This window comes from Sus scrofa, chromosome 13 (genome assembly GCF_054392235.1).
Source record: "Sus scrofa isolate SSC_HxYL_T2T_F1_AM1 chromosome 13, Sscrofa_HxYL_maternal_Yorkshire_Landrace_v2.0, whole genome shotgun sequence".
Classification (NCBI taxonomy): Eukaryota; Metazoa; Chordata; class Mammalia; order Artiodactyla; family Suidae; genus Sus; species Sus scrofa.
The window spans coordinates 91,984,029-92,004,845 of NC_139395.1; the positions used below are offsets into that span (position 1 = coordinate 91,984,029).

General features: G+C 40.0%; 2 protein-coding genes across 4 annotated transcripts in view; both read left to right on the top strand.

Moving 5' to 3' along the window:
* The window catches only part of IL20RB (interleukin 20 receptor subunit beta), a 991,209-nt gene that overhangs the window by 249,910 nt on the left and 720,482 nt on the right, over positions 1-20,817 (top strand). The gene's annotated exons all lie outside the window — the stretch shown is intronic.
* PCCB (propionyl-CoA carboxylase subunit beta) overlaps positions 1-20,817 on the top strand; it is a 97,502-nt gene that overhangs the window by 17,858 nt on the left and 58,827 nt on the right.

Below are 20,817 nucleotides of genomic sequence, written 5' to 3' on the forward strand. Positions count from 1 at the left end.
AAGGATGTTCTCCTCTGCCCAGACAGATGATTGTTTACTGAATACTATTCAAAAAGTTTCTTGTGGAAAGCTTTTCTGTTATCTGTGTTGTTGGAAAGTTTTTTTTTTTTTTTTTTGTCTTTTGTCTTTTGTTGTTGTTGTTGTTGCTATTTCTTGGGCCGCTCCCGCGCATGTGGAGGTTCCCAGGCTAGGGGTCGAATCGGAGCTGTAGCCACCGGCCTACGCCAGAGCCACAGCAACACGGGATCCGAGCCGCGTCTGCAACCTACACCACAGCTCACGGCAACGCTGGATCGTTAACCCACTGAGCAAGGGCAGGGACCGAACCCTCAACCTCATGGTTCCTAGTCGGATTCGTTAACCACTGCGCCACGATGGGAACTCCTGGAAAGTTTTTTATGTCCTACTTTTCTTTCTTTTCTTTTTTTTTTTTTTTTTTGGTCTTTTCGTCTTTTGGGGGCCACACCCGTGGCATATGGAGGTTCCCAGGCTAGGGGTCCAGTTGGAGCTGTAGCTGCCAGCCCCCACCACAGCCACAGCAACGGGGGATCTGAGCCGTGTCTGTGACCTACATTACAGCTCATGGCAACACTGGATCCTTAACCCACTGAACGAGGCCAGGGACTGAACCCATCTCCCCGTAGATGCTAGTTGGGTTCGCTAACTGCTAAGCCTCGATGGGAACTCCTGTCCTACTTTTATTTCTTGAGCTATTTGCCATTTTATTGTATTAATGGTAAATCTGATCTCCAATTTCATTGTGAGAAGTATATCTTTACATGATTTAGATGGAATAATTTTTTCTTTTTTGGCTGTACCCACAGCAAGTGGAAGTTCCCAGGCCAGGGGATCAAATCAGAGTCTCTCTGCACCATTGCAGAGACAATGCATATTCTTAACCTGTTGTGCCACAGTGGGAACTCCGGCAGTGGTATTTTAAAATGATTTTAAAATGAAACCTGTTCGAAATCATACGTGGGTAATTACCCATCACCTGATAACAGGAAAAAAAATCAGTCATTTCCTTTTAAAATATTTTTAACAATAGTGAGGCGCTCCCGTTATGGTGCAGCGTAAATGCATCCAACTAGGAACCATGAGGTTTCGGGTTTGATTTTCTGGGTTAAGGATCTGTTGTGGCTGTGAGTTGTGGTGTAGGTCACAGATGCTGCTTGGATCCTGCGTAGCTGTGGCTATGGTGTAGGCTGGCAGGTGTACCTCCGATTCCACCTAGGAGCCTCCATAGCCTGGGAACTTCCACATGCCGCTGTTGCAGCCCCAAAAAGCAAAAAAAAAAAAAAAAAAAAATAGTTTAACAATAGTGAGCAATAAATGTCAAGACAAATTACGGAGCAAAAGGAAAGATAGTCAAGCAGTATGAAAACAATGTAAATACAGAGGATGCAAATAGGATTCTAAGGGGTAACTTGACAATAGGAATTAATATTTGGCAAAGTGATTACCCCTTGACTCAGTATTTTTCCTTAGTGACAGATTTGACAGTAACCTAAGAGTTCAGTGTTTACTTTAGGGTGGGTTTTAAAAATCAAGATGACCACATCTCTGACTCCCTGTACAAAACAGAATACCTTGAACTTGGCCCACTAAATCTATATATGCCATATCTACCAGGTGCTACCCCAGTTGTGGTCTTCCTAACTGGTAGGAATGGAGGTTTGGGATCAGTTCTGGTTAAGGCCATCCTTCCCTGCTCTCCTGCATACATGCTGGAATTTATTCTGAACTTCTTTCTCTTATTTTAAAAACATTTCCCACAGTTTTATTGAGCTATAATTGACATATAACATTTGTGTAAGTTTAAGGTGTACATGTTGATTTTGTTGGGGAAAAATGACCTTGGCTCAGACTGTCAGTGTCTGAAAGTGAGATGCACAAACATGGGCGAACTTGACAAGGCTCTTCTGCAGAAGGGCGCAAGTGCTCAAAAAACGTGCGTGAGGAAGAAAGACCCCTGTTTACCCCTAACGCAGGTGGTATGTCTGTCCCCTTCCCATTGGTCAGGTCAGGGTGCACGTTCTTCTCAGTTGGCTAAATTGAAACAAACTTACTGGGAGAAGTGCGGGGGGGGCGGGGGGGGGTAGTTCAGAGGAAGGTGTCTCAGATGAAGCCAGAGCAAAATGGAGTAACTAAGACTTCCTTTGATAGAAAAGACATACGTTAATTCTCACAATTTCCCCTTTTCATTTCTTTATCAGGTATTCTTTTCTTCAAACTTGATGAGCATAGTTTGACATTCATGTTCAGTTGTGTCCATTAGAAGCATATTGGTTTGGTGGTGGGGAGGTCCCAGTTGTTAAAGTGGTTTTTATTAATCTTTGAATAAGTCCCCTGGACAACATCAAACTAAGACAAGGACATTAATTACAGCAATTAGAGGGGTAAGGATTGAAGCTATTAGTCCCTTTCATCTTGCAAACCAATTTTTTTTTTTTTAAAAAGGTCTGTGAAGGGGTCATTAATACCAGAATTTTCTGAAAGTTTATCTGCTAAGGTCATCAGTCCAAGTAGGTCCTTGGTAGTGGTGTCATCTGGGGCAGTGTTATCGGGAATGAAGGTGCAGCACTGGATACCAATCATTACCTAGATCTGACCCTTTTTGTCAGCATCATGTCTAAAGGAAGTTTGTTTTCTCATGCCATATGACTAGTTGGCCCCAGCTATTCGGCTTTTTCTTAAATGGCATTGCTAGTGTAATTAACAAATTTTTGTTGATTTCAACAGATGCAGTTTATCTAATCAATGTTTTTATTTATGGTTGACCACCCAAAGAGAACAGATTCAAACCTGGCAGCTATTTGATTTCTTGCCGTAAATTTGTTTGGAACACCCCGTGGAACACCTATTGAGTCAATATAGACCTGGGGGTCAAAGCCCCCCCCCCCCCCGCCAGGGTGTTGTCTCGTTCCCTCCGGAATGGCTGAGTTTGAGATTGGGGCCTAAATGCCAGGGTGAAAGGGATGGCCAGTTGCACCAAAGTACAGGTGCCACTCCAGTTTTCTAGAAGAGTGCCCATTAGTGGACCCCCACAATACCACCAGACATCTGCCCGGGACACTCAGAACTGGCATTTATTGTGGAGGGTGTTGTAGTAACGGCTTTCTCTGTACCTGGTCAGGTCGCCTAAGAAAGTCACCTTCACCTCTTGTTCTAGACACAAGGAGAAGCTGACATTTTCATTTGGTGGCTGAACAGTTCTCGGGGGCTGACCCGTAGAACCTTTCGCCTCAAGGAACAGCAGTGACTAAGTCCAACAGGACTCATTATTCCAAACCGTTTTGTCCTGGAAGAGGGCCATGGGTCTGATGACAATCCCAGAGGAAGGGGAATCACTTGGGCCTCTGGTCTCCCTGTGGCACAAGCGTTAACAGTTGATTTTGTGTAGTGTGCCCACAGAATATTTTATCCATTTCAACCAGGCATTTGTGTCTCTGTTTCTATACTCACCACCAGCCTTCCTTCAAAAGTGAATTTTTTGCTTTTGTTTTAGTTAATAGGGTGGTGGCGGCTACTGACTATTTTTACTCAGGTCATCCTCTGGTGACAGGGTCCAGAAGGTGGGAAAGGAAGGCCACTGGCTGGCGACTTATCCCCTATTTTGTGTGAGGACCCCTAGAGCCATTCCTCTATCCATGCTTACAAATAAGCGCAAAGGTTTTTCAAAGGATGGTAGAGCCAGAACAGGGGCACCCGACAGCACCTCTCTTAAATTCCTGAATTGTTGTACCTCCTCCTGGCTCCATAGTAGGGGATCCGGGCCTTCCTCTTGGCTTGGAAATAGTCCTTTTATATTACGTCCTTTTCAGTACACAGTCCCCTTGTCTCACATTCTGGGGCATCTGATCCTCATCCAAAAATAGGTCACTGAGATAAACTTTAGAAACAAGCTTAGAATGTTCTTTTACAAACTCAGTTTAACTTTGCAGCAATATAACATAACAGCAAAGAACTACCTGGGAAGTAAATCTTAGTGATACCCCAATTAAAAGAATTAGATTAACAGATACTGCAAATGTCCATTGAAACATCTCTTCCTTTATAAAATTACTCTAATTTTTAACAAATATAGCCAAACCAAGACTAATTCTTTTGCCAATTAAGTCTGGTGTCAACAACCTTGGCCTGATGATTTATGTAAATATAATTGATCATATAGGGTTTTCTAAAAATTAGCTTTGCTAGAACTTTGTAAGGAATCTCAGACTAAGCTTTTAAAGGCAACTCAGGGCTAGGAAAGACATGCCAAGGGCTTGTCTTAAAGATCTAGGTGAATTCCTTGATTTTTAAAAACCAAAATACCTTGAGATTTCTGCAGGCTACATACAACGTGGCTTTCCTAATTTATCTGATAAAGCTTCTGGAACCTAAGAGTTTCCATTCTCTGAAGGAATCAGGTAGAGAAAAGAGAGAAATGTTTCAATTGTGCTTACAAAGGCATAATTTACCAAAGTGCTTGTTGGGGAGAATTTCTTTATACCTAGAAAATGCATATTAAAAGCCATTACTATTTCAAGTAGAAACCATAAAATTAAAACCATATTCACCAGTTCACACAGTCCAATGTAACCCATCCTTTTTGTTTAATTGTTTATTGAAACCATCAGATTTCCTTTTAGAATTTTTAAATTTCTTACCCAGCTTTTAGAATTTTTTAATTTATTTTTTTGAAATAGATCCATTTTATTAGTTGAAAAAAAACTTCTGAAAATGAGGCATTAAATAAAACCACTGATTGAATTTTATCACCCTAAGTAATTAGAAAATAAGAATGAATCTGATAATAAATTTTTTTTTTTTTTTTTTTTTTTTTGCTTTTTCTGTCCTTATAGGGCCGCACCTGCGGTGGCATATGGTGGTTCCCAGGCTAGGGGTCCAGTCAGAGCTGTAGCCACCGGCCTACACCAGAGCCACAGCAATGCAGGATCCCAGCCATGCCTGTGACCTACACCATAGCTCATGGCAATGCTGGATCCCCTTTCCACTGAGCAAGGCCAGGGATCAACCTGCGTCCTTATGGGTTTGCTAACCTCTGAGCCACTACGGGAATGCCTGTATCTGATAATAGTTTTTTAAATGATACTACCCTTCACACAAAATAATGATTAATTTTTTTCTCTTCACATATACATAGAATTTTTAAATTTCTTACCCAGCTCATCCTTAAGGTCTGGAAGTCAGAAACTGTATTTCCTTAAAAAGTCCTTTCTATAGACCTTCTTGAAAACATTTTTGCAAAGGCATCGGAGTAAAGCCATTAACAGTGACAAGACTTAAGGCACGTTTTAAATCTGATTACAATGCAAATTGATAAGGAAACTTGGTTACTGTTGTGACATACAACATTTTGAAATAACTAGAAAAAAAAAGAAATTCAACATAGTACTAGTATATATCCAAATTTCAGAAACTGTATAAGTTCTAGAATATCTATATTAAAAACATCTATTCTTCTGTATAATCTGAGGATTATCACTCATTTGATAATGCTCTCTATTTTAACATACCAAATAATTCTAGTCAATTTAACATTTTTTAAAAAATTTGATCAGATAGAATCATAGGTCACTGTGGATAATACTTTCCTTCACCAAAGTTACAAGAGATACCAAAAGCAAATACAGCAGATCACTTAAAAGAACATATAATCTGTTATCAAAGTAGCATTCCAAGGAAACTCTGTTTTCTTAACAACAAAAAGTCAAGTTTTGCACCAGCTTATTTTAAAAATTAATTTACTCAAGTCAACTTATCCTAAACTTAGTTCTGACAATGCACAACCCTTCTCTCAATGTCCACTTCCCATAAACCTTCTAATACTTTGTGTGTCCATTAGTTTGTCCCCTATTTTCCATTGAAAACAAGCTGTCAGACAGACTTACTCTTCTTTTCCCTTGATAAAATAGAATTCCATTCTTCATTCCTTCTCACATAAAACTTTTGTGCCTCTTCTATTAAGTTTTCTCATGGTTTATCTTTCCGTTCCTCTATTTTTTTGTAGCTTTTTGGAAATATTTGCCATCTCTTAGTTACGAAGTGAAGTTTGAGCATGCCCTTTCCTAAAGGGTCGGTGGAATTTCCACCGTATCTTTTTATTTCAGCTCTGAGTCTTTCCAAAAATTCAGTTGGCCCCTCCTCTTTACCTTGTACTTTGAATACCTTAGATACTTTTTGCACATGCCCTCAGTGTGTAGCATTATTATTGTCCCACCTGGGGTCCTCGTTGGGAATTTACTTTTCACCTGAACTTCCCTGGCCTGGGGAGGGTGAGTTTGCTCCCTCGAGGCCATGGCTGTCCTTCAGATCATCCCCCTTCCTTCCTGGAAAATAGAATCCTCAAAATAGACATTAATTCAGACCATGTATAGACCTGTGGTCCAAGGAACTGATCTATTTGATCCACTACCCTGTACGGGTCCTCCAACAATGACCACAATTCCCTCTTAAAACTCTGGACCTCAGTGCTGGTTAAAGAGGCATTTACATATCCTATTCCACCCCCACCTAAGGGAACCTCCCCTAGTTGGAATAGCAGGTTGTGGCTCTTTTTCTTGGTCCCCAGAGGCAGAGGAAGAAAACAGAAAATTTTGAATATCCTCCTGACATTGCTTTAAATCTCGCCTAAGTCTGGAATAAGGCCTTGTCATATTCTTTGGTTTTGTTGAGGCGGGGGTGGTGGCAGGGAGTCATGTGGGCCCCTTGGAGGGGAGAGGGAGGAGGTCTCAATGTTCTTGGGTTTCCTCCTCATTCCCCTTCTGTTCCCCCTCTGAGGGGAAATAAGACGACCGGTCCCTGCTGCCAACAGAGAGCATAATCAGTTCCCTCCTGGGACCCTGGTGTCTTGTCCTGGACAAACTGAACAAGCAGCTGATAGACCCAATCCTTGTCCAATTTGAACTTTGGCCAGAAGACGGATGGGGCAAGAATAGGTGTCTATTTCCAGATAAAACAACAATATTTAATCATTCTTCTTTTGTCCTTCGTCTGTGGATTGTCTCCCCAATACTTTAGCATTAATCCCAGAGGACTGTCGGGAGGAACTTGGTTTCCCCCTCCACCCGGAGATCCTCCAAGTGGAGGCACGAGTCGGGAAGATTACTTCCCATTTTCCCGGGATTGTGCTCCGATTCTCTGACATCACCAGAAATTGCCAGTCTCACCTGAGACCTTTTGAGGCTTACCAATCCCTTTCCTCGACCACCAAGGAGATACTTGGTCGCCCCCACAATGGGACCTTTCCTACCTTGGTCTGGTGCGTGGTGTCACCTGGTTGCTGCGATTGCCATTTTTCTCAGACCGTCCTCTGCGTTGTCGAGAACTCTCCACAGGTTCGAAGTTCAGGGGTGCGGACCTCTCAATTCAGGGCCACTGCAATGGGGCCATGAGACGTGTCTCCCCTCCTTGAGAATCCATGCTCCAGTGGACCTCGAATCCCAGATGAGCCCCCAAATTGTTGGGAAAAAGTGACCTCAGCTTGGATCGTCAGTGTCAGAAAGTGAGGCACACGAACACAGGGAGATCTCCACAAGGCTCTTTACTCCTGCAGAAGGGTACGAGTACTCAAAAAGTACACAGGAAGAAGAAAGACCCCCCCCCCCAATTTATCCCTAATGCACATGGTATATCTGTCCCCTTCCCATTGGTCAAGTCAGGGTGCACATTCTTCTTGGTTGGCTAATTTGAAACAAATTGTTACTGGGAAAAGAGGGGTGGGTGAGAGGAGGGTGTCTCAGGCAAAGCAGGAACAAAATGGAGTAACCAAGGCTTCCTTTGATAGAAAAGACTTGGGCTAATTCTCATAATTTGATACATACCTATTTCAAAATGATTACCCTCATAGCATAGCCTAGCTAAGAAAACCTCCATGACCTCACATGATTACCATTTTTTTTTTTTTTGTGGTGAGAACATTTAAGATCCACTTTCTTAGCAATTTTCAAGTATGTAATACAGTATTGTTAACAATAATCACCATGTTGTACATTAAATCACCAGAACTTACTCATCTTGTAAAAGGAAGTTTGTATCTTTTGACCAACATTTCTCTATCCCTACCTCCCACCTTGCCCCAGCCTTTGCTAACCACCATTCTTTTTTTTTTTTTTTTTTGTCTTTTTGAGGGCCGCACCCATGGCATATGGAGGTTCCCAGGCCATGGGTCTAATCTGAGCTGTAGCTGCTGGCCTACACCACAGCCATAGCAACACCACACCTGAGCCGTGTCTGTGACCTATACCACAGCTCACGGCAACACCGGATCCTTAACCCACTGAGCAAGGCCAGGGATCGAACCCAAAACCTCATGGTTCCTAATCAGATTTGTTTCCGCTGTGCCACGACGGGAACTCCCATCTTTTTTTTTCTGTGAGTTTGGCTTAAAAATTTTTTTTAGGAGTTCCCATCGTGGCTCAGTGGTTAATGAATTGCACTAGGAACCCTGGGGTTGCAGGTTCGATCCCTGGCTTTGCTCAGTGGGTTAAGGATCCGGCGTTGCCGAGAGCTGTGGTGTAGGCAGCAGATGTGGCTCGGATCCTGCGTTGCTGTGGCTGTGGCATAGGCCAGTGGCTATAGCTCCGATTTGACCCCTAGCCTGGGAACCTCCGTATGCTGCGGGAGCGGCCCAACAAATGGCAAAAAGACAAAAAGACAAAAAAAATTTTTTTTTTATTAAAGTATAGCTGATTTACAGCGTCGTGTCACTTTCTCCTGTGACCCAATCATGTATATATGTACACATACATTTTCTTTTTTTCTCATGCTATCTTCCATCAAGTTTGGCTTTTTTATTATTTAATTTAATTTTTGTCTTTTTAGCGCTGCACCTGTGGCATATGGAGGTTCCCAGGCTAGGGGTTGAATTGAAGCTGTAGTCTCTGACCTACACCACAGCCATAGCAATGTCAGATCTGAGCCGCATCACCGGATCCTTAACCCACTGAGCAAGGCCAGGGGTCAAACCTGTGTCTTCATGGATACTAGTCAGATTTGTTTCTGCTGAGCCATGATGGGAACTCCTTGGCTTTTTTAGATTATACATTTAAGTGAGATCATGCAGTATTTATCTTTCACTGTCTGACTTCATATATGCCAAGTGAAATGTCCTGAAGTTCCGTTCATGTCACAAACGGCAGGATTTCTTTATCATGGCCGAATAATACTCCTCTGGGTGTGTATGTGTGTGTCACGTTTTATCAATATGGATATCTAGTGGGTAATACTGTGTGTATATGTACGTGTATCACATTTTATTTATCCATTCAACCCTTGATGGACACTTAGGTTGTTTTGATATCTTGGCTATAGTGAATAATGCTGCAGTGAATATGGCAGTGCACCTATCTCATTGATGTCCTGGTTTTATTTCCTTTGAATATATATCCAGAAGTGGGATTGCTGGATCATATGCTTGTTCTATATTTAGGGTTTTTTTTTGGCTCCCCCTGCTGCATATGGAGCTCCCAAGCCAGGGATCAGATCTGAGTCATAGCTGCTAAATAAGCTGCAGCTGTAGGAACGCTGGATCCCTACCCCACTGTGCCGGGCCAGGGATTGAACCCCAGTTCCAGTGCTCCCAAGGTACTGCCAATCCTGTTATACTGCAGCAGGAGCTCCTATATTTAGTTTTAGTTTTTTTTTTTTTTTTTTTTTTTTTTTAGGAAACTCTATACTGTTTTCCTCAGTAGCTGTATCAATTTACATTCCCACCAACAATGCACAAGTGTTCCCTTTTCTCTACATCCTTGCTGTTATTTCTTGTCCTTTTGATAATAGCTTTTCTAACAGGTGTGAGGCTAAAACCTCATTGTGGTTTTGATTTGCATTTTCCTGGATGATGGAGTGATGTTCAACATATTTTGGTGTACTCATTAACTGTTTGTTTTCTTTGGAAAGATGTCTTTTCAGATCCTCTGCTCATTTTTTAGTCAGATTATTGTTTTTTGCTCTTGAGTTGTGTCAGCTGTCTATATATTTTGGATGTTAACACCTTACTACATATATGATTTGGCAGTGTTTTCTCCCATTTGGTAGGTCGCCTTTTCATTTTGTTGATTGTTTCTTTTGCTATGCAGAGCTTTTTACTTTGATGTTGTCCCTCTTACTAATTTTTGTTTTTGTTGCTTGTGCTTTTGGTGTCATCCTTAAAATTGTTGCCAAGACCAGTGTTGGGGAGTGTTTTCCTGTTTTTTTTTTTTTTTCTAGGAGTTTTATGGTTTCAGGTCGTTGAGTCTTTAATCTGTTTTGAGTTAATTTTTGTGAATAGTGTAGGATGTGGGAGCACTTTTATTCTTCTGCATGTGGTTATCCAGTTTTCCCACCACCATTTATTAAAGAGAGTATTTTTTCCCAATTGAGTATTCTTGGTCCCCTTGTCAAGTGTTAGTTGACAGCATATGTGAGAATTTGTTTATGGACTCTTGATTCTCTTCCATTGGTCTCTCTTTCTCTTTTTAAGTCATGTCATATTGTTTTGATTTTTTTTTTTTTTTTTGTCTTTTTTAGGGCCGCAGCTACTGCACATGGAGGTTCCCAGGCTAGGAGTCTAATCAGAGCTACAGCTGCCAGCCTATGCCAGAGCCATAGCAACGCCAGATCTGAGCCGCGTCTGCAACCTACACCACAGCTCATGGCAACGCTGGATCCTCAACACACTGAGCGAGACCAGGGGTCAAACCCGCAACCTCATGGTTCCTACTTGGAGTCGTTTCTGCTGTGCCACAATGGGAACTCCTTTTTTGATTATTGTAGCTTTGTAGTATAGTTTGAGATCAGAAAGTGTGGTGCTTTCAGTTTTGTTCTTTTCTCAGTATTGCTTTGATTGTTTTGGGTCTTTTATAGTTCTGTACAAATTTTACATGTTTTTTCCTACCTCATAGAAAAATTCCATTGGAATTTTGATAGGAGTTCTTTTGAATCAATAGATGGCTTTTGGTAGTATGGACCTTTTAACAGTATTTTTATCCATGATCATGGAATCTCTTCCACTTATTTTTGTCTTCTTCAGTGTCTTTTATCAAAGTCCTGTAGTTTTCAGTGTACAGATCTTTTACTTCCTTGGTTAAATTTATATCTAAGTGTTTTTTTTTTCCCTGGCTGCATGTTGAAGTTCCTGGGTTAGGGGTCAAACCCTCACCACAGCAGTGACAGTGCTAGATCCTTAACCTGCTGAGTCACTAGAGAACTCCCATACCTGAGTATTTTATGATGTTTGATGCTGTGTGAATGGGCTGGTTTTATATCTTTTTCAAATATTTTGTGTATTGTGTATATTTTGTACAGAAATGCAACTGATTTCTCTATGTTGACTTTTTGTATTCCTTCTCTTTTAACCCTGTGTTTTCATCCTCAGCAATTCCATTCTCCACTTGCAGAACTTTAAATACCTGTGTATTGGCAGCACCCTCTTTCTTGTCTTCTGCAGAATCATTAAGCCTTAACCATTCTACCTCTTAACTATTCCATGTGTTTGAGAGTACAGTAAAAATGCTAGCAGATTCTTTTTAAAGTACTCAATGAAGTAACCATAAAGTTCATATGGTGGGTGTGGGTGTGTGTGTCTGTGGAACCAATGTGTAAGGATAGATATTCCAAGGAGTCCTCTGTGGTGCCGTGGGTTAAGTATATGGTATTGTCACTGCAGAGGCTTGGGTTACTGCTGTGGCATGGGTTCCGTCCCTGGCCCAGGAATTTCCATATGTCGTAGGCATGGCAAAAAAAAAAAAACAAAAAAACCCAGAAAAAAAAATTCCATAAAGGAAGTGCAATGAAGGGTTAGTCCTGGCAGGTGAGAAAACATTATAAAGCTAAAATAACTGAAACTCTTTGATTTGTAAATAAATAGACCAGGAGAACAGAATCGAATTGAGAAATGGATCTAAATATACTCAGACATTTAATTTGTGATGAAAAGGATATATTGTCTTATTTATGGTTGCCGATAATGTCAGTTTCTTGTATCAAAGACACCACTGATTTCTATATTACTATATACAATTTGATGTTTCTTAAACCTTATCTAACTTGACTTCTAGCAGCATTTGACCTATCTCATCACATCTTCCTCTTTGAAACTTCAGGACACTATATTCTGGCAGTTCTCTCATTCCCTTGGTGATCTTAGCCTATCTCTAAACTTTAAATACTCATCCATCTAGCAACTGACAACTCTCAAACCTATTTCTTCAGGATAAAACACGCTCTTTTTACTCCAGGATTAAACATTCAGTTGCCTATCAACATTTCCATTTGGACTTCATTGGATTTCTCAAACTTGATAGGTTTTGATCTCAAATGAACCCTTCCCAGAGTGTTCTACATGTTTCCCCATCTCCATAAATGGCAAGACCAGCCTTCTAGTGGTTCAGGTCAAAAACAATGACATTATCTTGACTCATATTTTTGGTCACATTTGTAGTTCAATCAGTCAGAAATCATATTTGCTTTACTTTAGGATATAATCTAAAATATAACCAAGTTGCTACACAGCTTTTATACAAGTACCCTATCTGGATTATTGTTGAATCCTTCTACTTTTTTTCTTGCTTCTGTCTCTGCCTCCTCTCCCAGTTAATTAAAACATTTTGAGCACTTAAAATTTTCTAATGGAATACTACCTGGGAAAGTATATAAAAATACGTGAGGTTTAGAAATTGTTATAAAGTACAAATCCACATGAATAACACTCAGAACAAGAAATGGCCTTGCAGGAGCCTTGCCCTCTTCCTCTTCCTAATCACTATTGTCTCCACCCATCTTGTCTAGAATTATTTACTCTATCAACTTTTATAGTAACTTTTTTTTTTTGCTTTGCTTTACAGTGTAAATTTTTTTTTAATTGTATTACTTTTAAAAAATATTTATTTATTTATTTATCTTTGTCTGTGGCATGTGGAAGTTCTGGGTCCTTGGATGCACCCAGGCCACAGCAGTGACAATGCTGGAACCTTAACCCACTGAGCCACCAGGAAATTCCTACAGTTTTACATTTTAATTCTGCCTCACCAAACAGTGTAGTTAATGCTGCCTGCTTTAACCTTTAATGTAGAGTGAAATCACATAATATGCATTCTTTTGTGCATGACTGTGATTCATATTTTTTAAGATTTTTCCATGTTCTTTGTAAAATATTCATTTTAATAGCTGTGTAGTAAATTACCTTAATATCCTCATCCTTTCTGTCAACAGTTATTTGTGTTTCAAGATTTTTTGCCATTGCAAATAATGCTGATATAAGCATTCTTATATGTGTATCTTGGTGCACACATGTTTCAGTTTCTCAAGGTCAGACAGCATTAGGTCATGGGATATACGTATTTCCCAGTTTTTCTAGGAAATGCCTGTATACTGAAGAAGTTGCAGCAATTTACCCTTCTACTAGCAGTGGGTGAGAATTTCACTTGTTCTGCATCCTTGCCAACACTTTTATTAACATAATTTAATTGTGGCAGTTTACATGTTTTGTGATCTCTCATTGTTTTAATTTGCATTTCTATGACTAATGAGGTTGAACACATTTTCATGTGTTTTCTTTTGTGGCATGCCTGTTCATCTGTTTTGCCCCTTTTTGAAAACTGAGGTTCTTATTTTTTCTTATTGACTTTTAGGAATTCTTTGTATATTCTGGAAAATCTGCTGATAACCTTATCGGGGTTCCCTTGTATGTTATTTGTTTCTTTTCCCTAGCTGCTGTCAATATTCTCTCTTAGCCTTTAATTTTGGTCAGTTTGATTAATAATGTATCTTGGTGTATTCCTCCTTAGGTTTATTTTATATGGTACTCATTGTGCTTCCTGGACTTGAGTGAGTGTTTCCTTTCCCATGTTAGGGAAATTTTCCGCTATTATCTCTTTGTTTTTTTCTCTCCCTCTCTCTCTCTTCCCCTTCTGGCACCCCTATAGTGTGGATGTTGGTGTGTTTAACGTCTCAGAGTTCTCTTAGACTCATTTCTTTTCAGCCTTTTTTCTCTTTTCTGTTCCATATCAATGATTTCTACTAGTCTGTCCTCTACCTTGCTTATTATTCTTCTGCCTCCTGTATTCTGCTGTTGTTTGCTTCTAATGAATTTATTTCAGTTACTGTATTTTGCATTGCTGCTTGCTTAATCCTTAAATTTTACATTTCTTAACTCAGTGTTTCTTGTAATTTATCAATCTTTGCTTCCAGTTTATTTCCAACATCTTGCATCATCTTCACTATCATCAGTTCAGCAGTAGGTTGTAATTTTATTGCTTTTATGCTAAAGTGTAGTTGATTTACAGTGTTTCTTTAAGTTCTCTTGTACAGCAAAGCAGTCCAATCACACACAGTTCCTTGTGCTGCACAGTAGGGTCCCATTGCCCATCCATTCCAAATATAACAGTTTGCATCCAAAAACCCTGAACTGCCCATCCATCCCCATCCCTGCCCCCAACCCCAGGTCTGCTCTCCTTGGCTGTGATCTGTTTTCTGTTTTTTAGATAAGATCATCTGTTCCATATTTTAGACTCCACAAATAAGTGATAACTTATGGTATTTGTCTTTCTCTTTCTGGCTTACTTCACTTAGTATGAGACCCTCTAGTTCCATCCATGTTGCTGCAGATGGCATTAGTTTGTCTTTATGGCTGAGTAATACTCCATTGCATATATGTACCATATTTTATTAATGCATTCATCTGCTGGTGTACATTTAGGTTGTTTCCAGGTCTTGGATATTGTGAACATAGGGGTGCATGTATCTTTTTCAATGAAAGTTTTGTCTCATATAGGCCCAGGAGTGGGATTGTTGGATTATATGGTAGTTCTATATTTAGATTTCTGAGGTACTGCCATACTGTTTTCCATAGTGGTTATATTCCCACCAATAGTGAAGGAGGGTACCTTTTTCTCTATATCCTCTTTACCATTTGTTATTTGTTGACTTATTAATGATGATGGCCATTCTGACTGGTGTGAGGTAGTACCTCATATTTAATCTTTTTTGAAATGTTTGGTAGAATTTACTGATGAAGCCATTTGGTCTTGGGCTTTTCTTTGGGAGGTTTTAGATTACTGATTTGATGTCTTCACTAGTTACAGATCTATTCAGATTTCTAATTTTTCATGACTCAGTCTTGGTGGTAGGTTGTAAATTTCTAGGAATTTTTCCATATCATCTAGGTCATCCAGTTTGTTGGTATAGGAGTTCCTGTTGTGTCTCAGTGTTAACGAACCTGACTAGTATCCGTGAGGATGTGGGCTTGATCTCTGGCCTTGCTTAGTGGGTTAAGGATCTGGTGTTGTTGTCAGCTGTGGCATGGGTAGAAGATGTGACATAGATCTGGCATTGTTGTAGGCCGGCAGCTGCAGCTCCAGTTTGACCCCGAGCCTGGAAAGGTCCATATACTTCAGGTGAGGCTGTTGAAAAAAAAACAAACAAACTCAAAACTAATTTGTTGGTATAGAATTGTTCATAGTACTCTTCATAATCTTTTCATTTCTGTAGACATGGTAGTGATGCCTCCATTTTTATTTCTTTTTTGTTTGCTTTTGGTTTTTAGGGCTGTGTCTGCAGCATATGGAAGTTCCCAGGCTAGGGGTCTAATTGGAGTTGCAGCTGCTGGCCTACACCACAGCCAAGGTAATGTGGAATCTGAGCCTTGTCTGCAACCTACACCACAGCTCACCACAGTGCTGGATCATTAACCCACTGAGGGGGGCCAGGGATTGAACCTGCATCCTCATGGATCCAAGTTGGGTTTGTTACCACTGAGCCACGACAGGAACTCCTCCATTTTCATTTCTGATTTTAGTACTTTGAGTCCCCCCCCCCCCTTTAGGACATCTAGTTAAATATTTGTCAATTTTGTTGATCTTTTTGAAAAACCAACTTCTGGTTTTATTGAGTTCCCTCCCACCTAATTTTCATTTAACTCAGCTCTAATTTTTTTTTTTTTACCAGCATTTAGGATTTTAATATATGAATTTTGAAGTAACACAATTCAGCCTGCTACAAGTTCTCTAAATATAAATAAGGAACAAAAATCCCCCGTAAAAGTTATCAAGCAGATATGGGAAAAGAGCCAACTAGAACTAGAAATGAAAAATATCACAATTAGATGTTTTTGTAAGCCTCAGCGGGTGGTTTAAGAGAATATTAGCTTATCAGCTCTAATTTTTTTTCCTTCTTCTAGCTTTGGGTTTAAGTTTTTGTCTTTTTGTGGGTTTTTTTTGATCCTTAAGGTATAAAGTTGAATTGAGACTTTACTTAGTGTGTTTATAGCTTTAAATTCCCCCTCCTAGCACTATTGTTGCTCATAAGTTTTTGTATGTTGTGTTTTCATTTCTTGATATTTTCTAATTTCCCTTGATTTCATCTTTTATCCATTGGTTGTTTAAGAGTGTGGTATTTAATTTCTGCATATTTGTAAATTTCCAGTTTTCGTTCTGTTTCTATTTTCATTCCATTATGAGCAAGCAAGACAGGTTGTGTGATTTTAATCTTTTAAAACTTAAGACTTGTTTCGCATATGCTTAACATGCAGTCTATCTGATATACTCCTTTTATTTACCATCTAGATTCTTTTGGTCAGTTGTCCCGATAATGTCCTTCATGGCTTTTTCTTTTAGTACAGGATCCATTTTGGGATCACATATTGCATTCAGTTATCATATTGCATTAATATCATTTACTTTGTGACAATTCCTCAGACTCTTTGTCATGACATTTTGAAGACTACAGAATGAATTATTTCATAGATTGTTCCTCAGTTTGGGTCCATGCGATATTTCCTCATGATAAGATTCACATTAGGTATCCTAGCCTGTCTCTTGCATAAGTGATGTTGTATCCTGCTCAGATGATCACACCTGGAGGCCATTGATGGCCATCTGCCCTTCATTATTAATACTAATTTGATCACTGTTCAGTTGTCTGATTTCTCCACTGTGTAGTTTCTGTTTTTCCTTTGTAACTGATATTCATTGGGGAAATACTTTGAGACCATGCAAGTATGCTGTTCCACATTACACTTTTTCTCCTTGACTTAGTATCTATTGCTGATTCTTGTCCAAACCAATCTTTACAAGATGATTATTTTCCAATTCCTCCACTTGCTTTATACCATTTAGCATTCTACACTAAGGAAGAGCTCTGCTTTTCTTGGGCACTTGTTTATTTCACTGACTTAATGGATTTTCCTATTTTACCCAGTGGTTTATAATCCATTACTATTATTAGGTATTTTGATATTCAAAATGCCTTTCACTTAGCCAGTCGGAGTCTCTATAAAGCTGGTTTCTGTGCCCTTTTGGTAGGAGAATCAATGTCAAATGTATACTTTATGGGTAGTGTGTTTTAGTTTTTTTACTTTTTCCTACCCCAAAGTCATGAAGATAGTTTTTTGTTTGTTTGTTTTTTTCATTTTTTGTTTTTCCTTTTTAGAGCTGCGCCTGCGGCATATGAAAATTCCCAGGCTAGGGGTCAAATTGGAGCTGTAGCTGCTGGCGTTGCCACAGCTACAGCAATGCCAGATTCAAGGTTCATCTGTGACCTACACTGTAGCTTGAGAGAAGACTGGATCCTTAACCCACTGACCAAGGCCAGGGATCAAACCTGTATCCTTCTGGGTACTAGTCAGGTTCTTAACCCACTGAGCCACAATGGGAACTCTGATAGTTGTTATTTTCTAAAAGCTTAATTATTTTGCCTTTTATGTTCCATCTAAAATTAGAATTATTTTTGCAATTAGTATGAAGTGGAGGCTAGTTGGATTTTTTTTTTTTTTTCGTATAGATACCTTTTTTTCTTTTTCTTTTTTTCTTTTTATGGCTACATCTATGACATATGGAAGTTCCCAGGTCAGGGGTTGAATTGGAGCTGCAGCTGAAGCCTACACCACAGCCATGGCAACACCGGATCTGAGCCACATCTTTGACCTGTGCCGCAGCTTGGGGCAACGCTGGACCCAATGAGTGTGGCCAGGTATCAAACCTGAGTGGAGGCAATGTTGATTCCTTAACCCACTGAGCTACAATGGGAACTCCTAGATCTTTCTATTGAAAGGAACATTCTTTCTTGCTCTGTAATGTTATTTACATCATGATTCAAGCATCCATATATCAAGAGTATTTCACTGAATTCTCTTGGTCTGTTTACGTATCTCTGTGTTAGTACCATACTATTCATTACAATGGCTTTATGTGAAAAGTTGATAACTGGAACAGCGTCTCTCCTTAACTCTTCTTTAAGTGGAATGGGATATTCTTGGATCCCCCCCTTTTTTCAACTTTGAGATATAATTGATGTATGGTGAACTGCATACATTTAAGTTGTGTAATTAGAATATTTTTTTAAAGTAAAGTTTATTGAAGTATAGGTGACTTATAATGTTTAGTTTCCAGAGTTCAGCAAAGTGAATCAGCCATATGTAAACATACTATCCATTATTTTTCATATTCCTGTCCCATATAGGCTACCAGAGAGCATTGAATAGAGTTCCCTGAACTATATAGTAGGTCCTTATCACTGATTGATTTTGTATGTAGTACTGTGTATATGCCAACCCCAACCTCCCAATCCATCCCAACACCTTTAGTAACTGTAAGTTTGGTTATGAAATCTTTGAGTCTGTTCCTGAATAAGTTCTTTATGGAAAGTAAGGTGTTATTTATTTATTTTTCTGCGAGCCCGTGGTATGCAGAAGTTCCTGGGCCCAGGATCAAACCCAAGCCACCGCAGCAATCCAAATCGCTGCAGTGACAATGCTGGATTTTTAACCTGCAGTGCCAAAAGAGACCTCCTTGTGCAGTGCGATGAGTGTATTCAACCATAAAGTCATGACCACAATTAAGGTCATGAACACAGCTGTCACCCCCAAATTTTCTTTGCGTATTTTTTGTAATCCATTCTTCCCTATATCCCAGTCCTGTCCTTACTTAAGTTCATCTGCTTGTTATCACAGTAGGTTAATTTGTGTTGTTTAGAATGTTGTATAAATAGAACTATACAAAATGCATAGAAAAGGTATGCACCCCCCCCTTTTTTTTTGGCAACGGGCTAGTTTCTTTCCCTCTGGATAATTATTTTGAGATTCACTTGTGGACACTGGACTGTTTCTAGTTTTTGACTGTTACAAATAGTGCTGTTATGAACATTGTATGAGTGTTTGTGTCGGGTGGGGGAGATAGATCTCTCTAGCTAGGCTATTCTAGCAAGAGTCCACACCAAGGAGCCATAAAATAAAGACCGCTACTGTTAGCACAAGTTCATGTGCCTGATGCACAGTGAGGCAAACGAGCCGAAATGTCAGAGGGTGGAGCAGAGAGAGGTTTATTGCAGGCGGTGCAAGGAGACAGGTGGCTCTGAACTTCTGGAGTCAAAGTTGTAAAGCATTTTAAAAGGCAAGGTGAGGGAGGGCTCGGTGGTTGGTTGTTGCGAACTTCTTGGTGCAGAAATCCTTTGTTCTTGCAGCTGTTCATGGAGGTTAGAGCACAGTGTTCCTGTAAACCTCCAACAAGACACATATTATATACTTCAGAGAGGCGCTAAGCAGAGGATATGGGGGAAGGGCCTGCCCTGAGAAGGCCCCATAGGGTCCTACTGGGTTATAGTACAACACACATAGTAGTCTAAGGACTCTCCTTATTATCTAAGAGTGACCATCTAGTAGGAAAATAAGCAAAGAACATAAACAGTGAGCTGACAGAGATGATTGTAGTAAGATATTTATTGCAGCATTGCTTGTTATAGGAAAACGCTGGCAACCATCTAAAGGATAATCAGTAGGTGACAGTTAAACTATGATACATATCCTAGTATACTGATGTGGAATGTTCTTTAAGAAGTTTCAGACAGCGTGTGGGGGGACACTGCTGGAGAGAAAATAAAGGGAAAAATGTAAATGTTCATATATGCAGGGACGTCAGAGAAACTAACAGTGGTTGCCTTTGGGGAGGGAAATCGGAGGCCTGGAAATAAGGGCTGGCATGTAGACTTCCCACTGTAACTATCTCCCGTTCTTGTTTAAATTTTTTACAATATGCCTTTATTATCTTTAAATTTTATATATATATATATATATATATATATATATATATATAAAATATATGTTTTTTGGTCTTTTTGTATTTTTAGGGCTGCACCCATGGCATATGGAGGTTCCCAAGCTAGGGGTCCAATTGGAGCTGTAGCCGCCAGCCTCCACCACAGCCACAGCAATGCCAGATCCGAGCCACGTCTGTGACCTACAACACAGCTCGTGGCAACACTGGATCCTCAACCCACTGAGCAAGTCCAGGGTTCGAACCTGCCTCCTCATGGATGCTAGCTGGGTTTGCCAACTGCTGAGCCATGACAGGAACTCTTAAATCATCTTTAAATTATAAACTGAGAATTAAAATCCTGTTATCCTCCTGAAACACCAAACATTGTTATCAATGTCTCCAGATGGCTTCACTTAAAGTGACTGGTTAATTTTAGGCAATCTGCACACCATCACAGCACTTTAGTTTCTTCATCCATAAGTGGGGTGATAATAGTACCTCGGCTGTCATGACACAATCCCATGAAATGCTTAGAAAAATTCTTAGTGCACAGCAAACTGTGAATAGGGGCCACCTTTTAGGGTGCTCTACAGAGGAATGCCCTGGACATGTTAGCCAAACAATGTTAGCAGGTCATCTCACTGAGAGAGAACCAGGCAGTGGAGATTTTTTGTTCACCTGATCCAGGTGAGGCAGGGAAAAATATGGGTCTGTAATTTAGGTAGGCATCTGTGAGCTGCATCCTAACCTGATTCTGCCCCCATGTCACTGTCTTCTCAGCTCTGAGACTGAACCTTCTGGGATT